This window comes from Petaurus breviceps, unplaced genomic scaffold (genome assembly GCF_028583685.1).
Source record: "Petaurus breviceps papuanus isolate PSGF00001 unplaced genomic scaffold, PetGlider_PUasm1.0 81, whole genome shotgun sequence".
Classification (NCBI taxonomy): Eukaryota; Metazoa; Chordata; class Mammalia; order Diprotodontia; family Petauridae; genus Petaurus; species Petaurus breviceps.
This window is the reverse complement of record NW_027186546.1, coordinates 8,345,952-8,356,364: the sequence shown is the minus strand read 5'-3', so window position 1 is coordinate 8,356,364 and position 10,413 is coordinate 8,345,952. Positions and strand designations below refer to the sequence as shown.

Below are 10,413 nucleotides of genomic sequence, written 5' to 3'. Positions count from 1 at the left end.
CCCAAACTGGGAATCTGACAGCTCCCGAGGCCTTAAATTTGTGATCTTGAAGCCTTTTGGGTTTTTCTGTGCCGTTTCTGGCAGAAACACCCTGGAGAAAATCTCAGATTGCCGGGCTTGGTAATGGTTGCGCTCTAATCATCTCTCTTCTCTTCACCCCCATCTCCCTCCCTTCTCTTAACCACCTCCCCCTAGTGTTTTTGAATAGCTGAAGCTCCCCACCCGGCCACCCAAGACTTATTCTAACTATGATATGCTGTCCAGCTGGGAACTGAAATTCACCAATGATGAAGAGAAATTGATTGGAAAGTGTTTTTTTATCCTCACCTTTTCTTGAAGCAATTATAGACTAATTTTTGAACTCACCTGACTATAAATAACCCTGGTCTGCGTTCTTTTTGTTTTTTTTTTCCTCTTTAAATGGCAAAATGAATTCTAGAAGAAGATTGGGTGGCTCAGGATTTTTCCCTCTCCCCTCTTTATCATGAGGAATTCTAAACTACCACAACCCATTCCTGCCCAAACCCAGCCAAGGAGGCATCTCTAACTTTGTTTTAGTAATCATTCTCTTCTATTCCTCTCTCCCCACCCTACTTTATATGTATGGGATACTATATGATGGAAACCTTGTTTTTAGCAGTAAGTGAAAGGGAAGGATGTACTTCAATCGAAATATACTTTGGGGAGTTTAGGAATTCTGTATGTAATTAAGAACAATCAGGGACCATGCTAAGCCCTTAAAGCTCCCCTCTTGCTTGTCTGCTACCAGAAAAGAGAAAAAAAGGTTTTATTTACATGGCATCTCTTTGAGCAAAAATAAGAGGTTGAGTGTCCATTCGGAGTTACCACCAGCTCTGTTTATACTAGACTTTTGGACATAGTTTCAGTTGTACTGAGATCCTGTTGAAGAAGATTGGGGTTGTCACTTAACCTCAGTGGGCTTCAACTTCTTCACTTGCAGAATGAGAGAGTTGAGCTAGATGGTCTCCAAAGCCCTTTCTTGTTCTAAAATTCTTTTGAGTTTATTAGCCTATGTAATAAGTATACCTAAATAATCTGTCTTCTGAACTGAAATTAAATAATATGAGTGTGACATAGGTAGTCTCTTCAATGTAGCCCAATCTAATCCTTGGGAAGATGGTTTAGTCTTTTTAGGTCTCAGTTTCTCACTTGTGAAATGAGATGGTTGGATTAGGTCATCTCTAAATTAACTTTATGACTTAGGTTTCAAAAGTATGTGGACATGCAGCTGGACTAGAGAGGGGTAGAGAAATTAAAACTGAAAGGTCCTTAAGTGGAGAGTTAACAGATGATGTGGGAATATGGTTGCTTTGTGTTTGTCTAAGGGTCCAGAATCCTCTGAGAAGTGTGTGACTTGTTTCAGCTCTCACTATCCCAGCAACCATTCTTAATATAGAATCATGTGAGACTAAAGAGTATCCTTATTTTACTTTTAAATTCCAAAGATGAAGATTCCACGACCCATTTAAATACCTTGTCCCACTTTTCAGTAGAATCAGACAGGAAGCCCAAGACTTTCATTCCCACTCCCTTCCTTTTGAAAGATTAGAAGGATTAAAAAAACTCCAAACCCCCAAAGCTCAGGACAGTTCATAAGAAAGATGATACAATGTGGAAAATAAGGCCATGCATTAACCATATTTGTATGCCAGATGTTTATTAGGAGAGATATGTACTGTAAACGAGTTTTTTTTTTTTTTTAGCTGGCAGCCTTGGAATAAGACATGAAATCTTAGCTTTTAAAAGTTGCTTACTACTCAAAATTGTTGTATGTCTATGAGTCATGGAACACTACAGTCTGAGGAATTAATAATAAATGTCACTCAGAGGGCAATAGAGAAGTGTGTGAGGTGAATATGAGCAAATAGCAACATCTATGAATGACAAAGAATTATGGAGGAAGTCTCAAGTACAATCATCAAAGAGATATGATTGAAAAAGATGGGCTGCCCTTAGGGTGAAAACCAGGGATATCTACCTGGTGGCAGTCTTTCTACAATTATCAAATTAAAACGCTTAACTCTAGTGTTGCAAGATAATTATAGTAAGCATATCATTTTATGCATTATCATCTTATCCCCTATTATCAATATTAAATCGAAAATTCTTTTAAAAAAAAGGCCATAATTTTTTTTTTATAGTTCTTGGCATCTTTATAAATGGCAACTATCTAGGAGTCCATAATCAACTATCTTCACTTTCATATCACTTATTCTTATTAGGAGATGCTGTCTTTTGACACCTGTTTGAGAATAGGGCTGTTGTATTTATTTTCTTTGTCATGTCTTTTTGATTTTTATAAAAATGTGTCTCTAGATGCATAGTGTTTATCTGATGAAATAAAATATTCTGCAAGGTAGGGTAGGGAATGACATTGCAGGCTTTGTTGAGAAGGTTCAAAGAGATGTACTGTTAACTCCTCATGGGGAAGATTTTCATCCTGTGAATTCTTCCATGGAATTTTTGTTGAATGGGAAAAGCCTTTCTTTAAAAAAACAAAAACAAAGAAACCCTCAAATTATTGAAATAGACTCGTTCTGTGTTAAATTTGGTAGCTTTTCTTCCATATCAGTCAAATTTAAGAAGGAACTGAGAGTCTAAATTACAATGTTTTCAGGCTCTGCTATCATATGTGGTCTGTGGGCATATTACTCTTACTGTTTGCCACTCATTTAAAAACCAGGGATGCTATGTCTGGTAGGTAAGGGGATAAAAGACTAATGGGATGGTCTTTTGACTGTGTTAATAACATTGTCCATGTACTGACCTAAAGTACTTTAAAATGTCTTATTGGACTATTTCTTCCCCTAATAGAATTTTCCCTAGTTACTAGGAAGTACAGCAAAGAAAAACAAACACTGGCCATTGTCTGACCAACTATATATGCCTCATTTTATAGCCATAGTCCACTATTTCCCTGATGAGAAGAGGGAGGTATGTTTTACCATAAGTCCTCTGAAGTCAAGCAGTGGTCATAATTCTAATGTTTTTTTACTTTTTTTCTTTTAAACTTACATTCTTATGATCATTGTATGAATTATTCTGGCTCAGTAGATATAGGCCTACCAAGTTTCTCTGAATTCTTCATCTTTGTCATTTCTTTATAATGTGATAGATTTGCACTCCATTCTTATACCACAGTTTGTACAATACTGCTATATATTTGTTTTGTACATGCGGGACCCTTCACAATGTCTTTGACTAATTTAAGTTATATACGTAGAAAAGTGGTATGGTTGGGGTCAGAGGTTTTGTACAACTCAGTAACTTTTCTGCCATAATTCAATACCGTTTTCAATACCACTACCATAATCAAGGCATAAGAGGAACACTGAACGTGGGAGTCAGGAACACCTGGGTTGGCATTTCACCTTGGAGACTAGCCTTTTTTATCTTATGCAAGACACTTAAGCTCACCGAAGCTTAGTTTCTTCATCTATAAAATGAAGTTACTAATAAGACATGACTAAATTCTAGGATTATTTTGCTGATCACATGAGAAAATGTGTGTAAAATACTTTGTTGAACTTTAATTTTTATTATAAATGTTTTTATTTTCAGAAGTGGTTGGGTCCATTCATAGCTCTCCAAATAATGCATTAGTGTATTTGACTTTTGCCAATTATCATTTATATCTACCAGTCAGATGGTTGGAGGGGAAGCCCCTGGGCTGCGTAAATTTGCATTTCTCTTAAAAGTGCTTCAGAGCATTCTTTGGTGTGGTTGTTGTTAGCTTGTTATTTTTCTTTCTTGAAAACTTCCTGTTCTAATTCTTAGACCCCCCTGTTTGTGGATCTTTTTATATATTTATAATAGGTTTCCTATATGTCTTGGGTATCAGTGCTTTCTCAGAGATTTGCTGCAATTTTTTTTCCCAAGCTACCGCTTCTTTTTTTAGTATAGCTGCATTGATACAGATTTAATATCATTTAAGTAGGTTACTTCTAGAACTAGGAAAAACAATAAAATTAATTTGGAGGAACAAAAGATCAGGAAATCTCAAGGGAAGTAATGACAAAAAGTAGGAATGAAGTAGCTCCAGTGTTCCCAGTAGTTATCAAAACTATGTTTTTAGACTCATCTGTGACTTCATTAGTGTAGGAAGTCCTGTACTAATAATAGGAAATAACATTCTCCCAGTGTTATCAGCATCTATCATTTATACTTTTTAGGGAGTTATCTTTGGGGTTTGTCTCCAAAGGTGTGGTGGTGGTAATATCCCAAGTAGTGTATGGTAAGTCCACCCAAAGGTAGATTGCATGTCCACCACAACCATAGCTATGCTTTACCCATTGCAGACCCATAATTCTCTGTACCTTTTCCTTTCCTTGTGCAATCTTCCAGTCTTCCTCTTTGTGAATGAGGTACAGGCCTGTCAGGGCAGTTATTAATCGACCCTAGCTAGACACCCACAGCAGGAGCTATGGAGGTACTCTTGGGAAAGTTCTCCACCTTCAACATACCCCTTAGAAAAAAAAAACGATAGAGGGACACGATAAAAAATTTGGAGATGACTGCCACTGAAAGAAATTAACTTGGCCAAAGTCACAATGACCCAGTGTGAGTGAGATTCAGGTCTTTGTGGATAGGAGACCCAACTACATCTCTATCCATGGTGCCATACTGCTTCTACTTGATAACTGATGGAAAAAAAATAAAGAAATTGACCTGAGGGGAATAAATTAGCCAAGCCAAGCAATTGAACAAAGTTGCTTTAGTGTTGTGTAAACACAAGAACAGAAACTATTAGAATAACAATTCCTTATTCAACAAAGACTTTTGGGAGAATTGGAAGGCAGTTTTGGCATAAGTTAAGTTTAGGTTAATACTTTTTACCTTATTCTACAATAAGTTCCAAATGGATATGTGACCAAAATTGAAATGGTCATATCAAAAAAACATTATAGGAGAATGGATAGAGGTACTTTGAAAAACTGTGGCTAAGAGGAAATTTTAGCCATACAAGGGATAGAGGTGATAATAAAAAGTAAAATAGACAATTTTACTCATGATATTTTTCTTAAATGCTAATTTCAATCCAAAATGTTAAAGGCTAGTTTTGACCGTCGGTGGTTTTTTGGAAGGCCTTAATTGTACTATGGGATGAGACCAGAAAATGTTGATTAAGTCACCATTTTCATTTAGGAATTATTGGTAGGAGGCCCAGACAGCAAGATGCCTAGGCAGCCCTATTGGAAGCACAGCAGGCATCAAATGGCTTTGCTGCTGAGACCATTAGAACTTAATGTATCAGGCCAATGTTTACATCAACTCTACAATATTTAATTCATTTAATTATTAAGTGTCTACTGTGTGCAGGGCACATATTGAGTTCTAAAGACATTAATGTTAATGTGATTTTGGGTAGACTAGAATGATATTCACTGACTTGTGACTTGAATTATAAATGGTAATGTGGGGGCAATGAACTTTGAAAAAAGGTTGAGTAGCAAACAGGAATGAGATGTAAGAGTTTAAAGATTTTAAAAATTTCTGAAATTGCAGCTAAGGTATTGAACAGCATTCAATTTTGATTATAAATTGATTTCATTTTTTTTCCTCTATCAGTACTGGTACCTACTCCTTAAATACATAAACAAGAAAAAATAAGAAAACTGTTCTGGAAGAGGTGGAAAGCAAAAATCAAAAGACACTGGGGAGGAGGTGGCATTTTCATTTTCTAAAAAGTGTTGGCAGCTGATGAAAACAGACTTTGGATTCAAACTTAAGTTTTTGGCTTTTCTTTTGTATTTGATTTTCTTGATCATGAAGAAAACTGAAGACAAAAAACAAAAGCTGGTATTTATCTTTGCCATACATAAACACCGTCTTGTGCTTCCTCTCTTGGCTCATCAGCTGTTCATAGACCCTATTCCCATGGCAGAGTTGACCTCAGGCAATGATGCTGACAAAACAAAGGTTCTTTACTCTATATGAATGAAAATTAATTTCAGCTCTTTTCAAAGCACAAGAGAAAAATCAATGTTTGCCAAGTGGAAGTAACAGAATTCTCAGAGAATCATTTGGCTTTCATATTCCTTAAGAGGTGGAAATGGGGGACAGGAAATGTGGTCTGGTGGTTAGCATATACCAGATATATGGAATTCTGAAGTTGACATGTTTTAGAGTATTATCAATTTAACAAAGCACTGCTCTTACAGCCACCCTGTGATGGATATAGTATGAACCTTATCCCTGTTTCACAGGTAAAGAAATTTGGGGTTTGAGAGGTACGATGGTTTTGTCCCTGATTACAACACAGATCAGATGTATTTAAGCTGAGATTTGAACTGGGCTTTCCTGATTTCTAAATTAAGTGCTTTTTTCCACAGTTGTTTTTACTTAATAACTGCTCTCTAGGTCACAGAGAACGTAGGAAAAAAACAAAGAGAAAGAGTTCAGCATCATCTTTTGCTGATGAAATCACTGAGGCACAGAGGGTTAAAGTGACTTTGTCTAGCGGCAGAGCCAGAATTCAAACAAATCCAGACTATCTGACTCCAAATACAGTATTCTTTCTACTCTACCACTCTATTAGTGATTCCAGTTATAAATGACCAGTTATGATTTTTGCCCATTATCTCACAGGGCATTGATGAAAACAGATCATATTTTAAGGTAAATATAAATTATCTTTATAACAAGCCTCATTTTGATTTTTCTGTTTTTAAAAATGTATTTATGCATTCCCTCCCCACACCATAAGCATGTGGTTAAAATTTTCTCTTCCATCATTTATTTTATTTTTCATATTTATTTAATTTTAATTTATGGAATAAAACCAACATTTCCAAAACATAGTGTAATAAAAAAGATGCACATAAAACTACAAATATATTTTGTACAACTTGCAGTTCCTTTTAAGTATATAAAAAGGTAGCATATACATTTTTTCTTTTTTTTCATTTTTTTCTTCTCTTTCCTTGCTACCATTAGACACAAATAGGTGTACACACACACACAAGTAAAACTATTCAATATATCCATCAGGATGCAGACAGTGTCTTCCTTCATATGTCCTTTAGAGCTAATTTGGATTATCTGTTATAGTCTGTTATAGTCAAAATTACTTTTATTTGCTCAAAGTTTTTCTTAAAAAACATTGCTGTTTCTGTGTACAATGTTCTCTTGGTTTTGCTCATTCTGCCCTTTATTATTTTGTGCAGGTCTTTCCGTGTTTTTCTAAGATCATTGAGTACATTATTTCTTATAGCATAGTAGTATTGCTATTAAGGTGATCTTAGCCCCACCCCAGCCTATACATTCTCTTTTCTGGGGTGGAGTGCTGTCCTGGGAAATACTAACTTTGCTCTGAAAAGGAGGTCCTCTAGCCCCTTAACCATAGATTCTTTTGGCACACTGGTAAAGCCTATGTACTTCTTCTCAGAATAATGTTTTCAAATGCATAATAGAAAATACATAGAATTACAAAAGAAACCAGCTATATTGAAATACAGATTTTTGTGATTCCAGATTAAGAACCCTAACCCTAGACAAAAACTATTCATTATAAGACTCTCATTACAGACATGCACTCTCTCTCTCTCCCACCCCCACTCCCTTGGGCTTTTTCTTTAATAGCATCTTTTAATTTCTTCTTGAAAGGAGAGGCCTGCCTTCCAATCTTCCTATCCCAGACTTTCCCCTCTATTGCTTTTACCTAACTATCCTAAAACCATTTACTACTGTTAAGACGCTAAATTACTATCCCTTTTCTGCTTACCCCCAGGCTTGGTGGGGTTATCCAGGGGCCTTAAGGCCACATGTGGCCTTCTAGGTCCTTAAGTACAGTCTTTTGACGAACTGGAATTTTACAAATTTGGATTTGGTCAAAAGGCCTCACTCACTTTAGGACCTAGAAGGCTACTTGTGGCCTTAAGGCCTCAGATTCCCCACGGCTGGGTTATACCTTCAGCTCCCCTCTGTCTTTTACACTCCTCCCTCCAGGTTTTGAGAGCTTCCCATTGTGGTGACCCATGCAAAAGATAGTGATATACTTAGAGTGGGATTGAGTCCAAAGAATATTGGTTCAGTTCTTTTTTCCTGTTTCCTGATTACTTAAGATCCTTCTAAATCTTGAGTTTCTTAGATCTCTTATTTCTCATTTTTGTCTCTTTTACTCAATCTATTTTTTCCCTTAAAAAAAAATCTATAGATACGAGAGAATTCCATTTCTTAGTCTTTCTTTGACATATATTTATTTACCCTTGTTGGGATGTTTGAATTGGATGTTCTGCTCATGTCTGTCTCCTCCCTTCCCCCTCCTCCCTTTTCCTTGCCTCTGTCTCTCTCTTCCAGAAATCTCACAAATGGCTCTTTTGTTAAAAATCTCTCTTTTCCCATTAATTATTAGACTCAGGTTTGCAGAATATTATTTGGGGTTGACATGTGAGTTCCTCTGCTTTTTGGACCATTCTACTCTATTATTTTCTTTGATTTCTTGACTACTAGTAATACTGAGTGATTGGAATTGAGATTATTTCATAGCTGAAGACCTTTCTCCAGGTTGCTGGCAGACTTTGTTATTTGGTATTGAAATTTTGAAATATTACCACTACATGCCTTAGAGTTTCAGGACTAAAGTTTTTCTTTGGTAATGATCTGTGGTTTTATTCAATCTGTACTTCATTGTCAATATTCAGAAATACTGGATGTTTCTTTTCGTATGGTATTCAGGTCTGTAAAGTTTATCATGTTCTTCTGGGAGAACTATAGCTTCTAATTGAACTCTGCACATGTCTTTAGGGTCAGTTACTTTGGCTTGCTGAGAATTTATGTTCTTTTTTTCTTGAGGTTTTATTGATATTTTCTGTTTCTTACATCATGATAGTATGCCATGCAACTCTCCCCCTCCCTGAGACACATCCCATATAACAAATAATACTTTTAAAAGCGAGAATAAAAGCTCAGCACAACTGATCATTTCATCAAAAAAGTCTGAAAACATGTGCAAAATCTCCCATCTCCACAAAGGGGGTAGGTTTGGGGGTGGGGTATCTTCTCATATGTCTCCATTTGAGTCCTGTTTGAGATTTATAATTTTGTTATGTTTGCTTTTGATTTTTTGGTGTGTCATTGTTCTTTCCATTTCCATCGTTGTGGTTGTTGTGTATGTTGTTTTATTGGCTCTGCTTACTTCACTCTGCATCAGTTCATATAGATCTTCCCATGCTTTTTTGTAGTTATCACATAATAAATTTTTACAACACAGCAATATTCCATGTCATTCATGTACCAGAATTTGTTTAGCCATTTCTCCATTGATGAATGGATATCTACCTTGTTTCCAATTTTTAACTATCACAAAAAGTATCGCTATAAATATTTTGGAGTTTATGGGAATTTTTTCCTTACATATGGCTTCCTTAGGGTATAAACCTAGTTAATGAAGTCTTTTGTTCAGAGGGCATGGATAGTTTTACTCACTTTATTTGCATAATTCCAAATTACTTTCCAAAATGGTTGTACCACTTCCCAACTCCACCAACAATGTATTAGTGTGCCTATTTTCTGTAACCTCTAATACTGATTTGCCATTTGGGCGTCATTTTTGCCGCTTTGTAGGGTGTGAGATGAAACCTCAGAATTGTTTTGTTTTGCATTCTTCTTATTTAGTAATCAGAAGCATTTTTTTCATGTGGTTGTGAATCCTTTTGCAGGTCTGTTGATAATTGTTCATCTTCTTTGACTATCTATTGGGGAGTAGCTGTTATCATATATCTTGGAAACCAAACCCTTACCTGCGAAGTTGGATATGAAAGATTTTTCCCATTTGACCATTTCTTTCTCATCCTAGATTCATTAATGTCTGTGCAGAAACTTTTCAGTTTTAAATACTCAAAAAGTGATCTATTTTTTCTTTTGTTATTGTCTCTATCTCTTGTTTGGTTAAGAATGCATCTCTTACCCATAGCTGTGAAAGGTGTATGATCTTTTTAATCTTCTAATTTTTTTATAATATGATCTTTAATATTAAAATCATATATCCATTTAGAATGTATTGTAGAATATGGTGTAAGATATTGGTCTGAGGCTAATTTATGCTTTCAGTTTTTCCAGAAGTTTTTTATCAGATAGGGAGATTTTCCCTAGGTAATTTATAGTTTCTACTTTATCAAACACTGAATTATTGAGTTCTTTTGTTTCTGAATCTTCTTTGTCTAGTCTGTTGCATCGATTTATCCTTTACAAATACCAGATGGTTTTGATGACTACTGCTTTATAATATAGTTCTGAAGTCTGGAAATCCTCTTGCTACTTGTCCATACTTTTTTTTCATCATTTCCCTTGATATTCTAGATCTATCCTCCTTCCTTCCTTCTTTACTTCTTCCTTCCTTCTTTCCTTCCTTCCTTCCTTCCTTCCTTCCTTCCTTCCTTCCTTCCTTCCTTC

At 35.7% G+C, this 10,413-nt stretch overlaps 1 protein-coding gene across 3 annotated transcripts in view; it reads left to right on the top strand.

Moving 5' to 3' along the window:
• Positions 1 to 10,413, top strand: part of LOC138176135 (scm-like with four MBT domains protein 2) — a 311,257-nt gene that overhangs the window by 4,551 nt on the left and 296,293 nt on the right. The gene's annotated exons all lie outside the window — the stretch shown is intronic.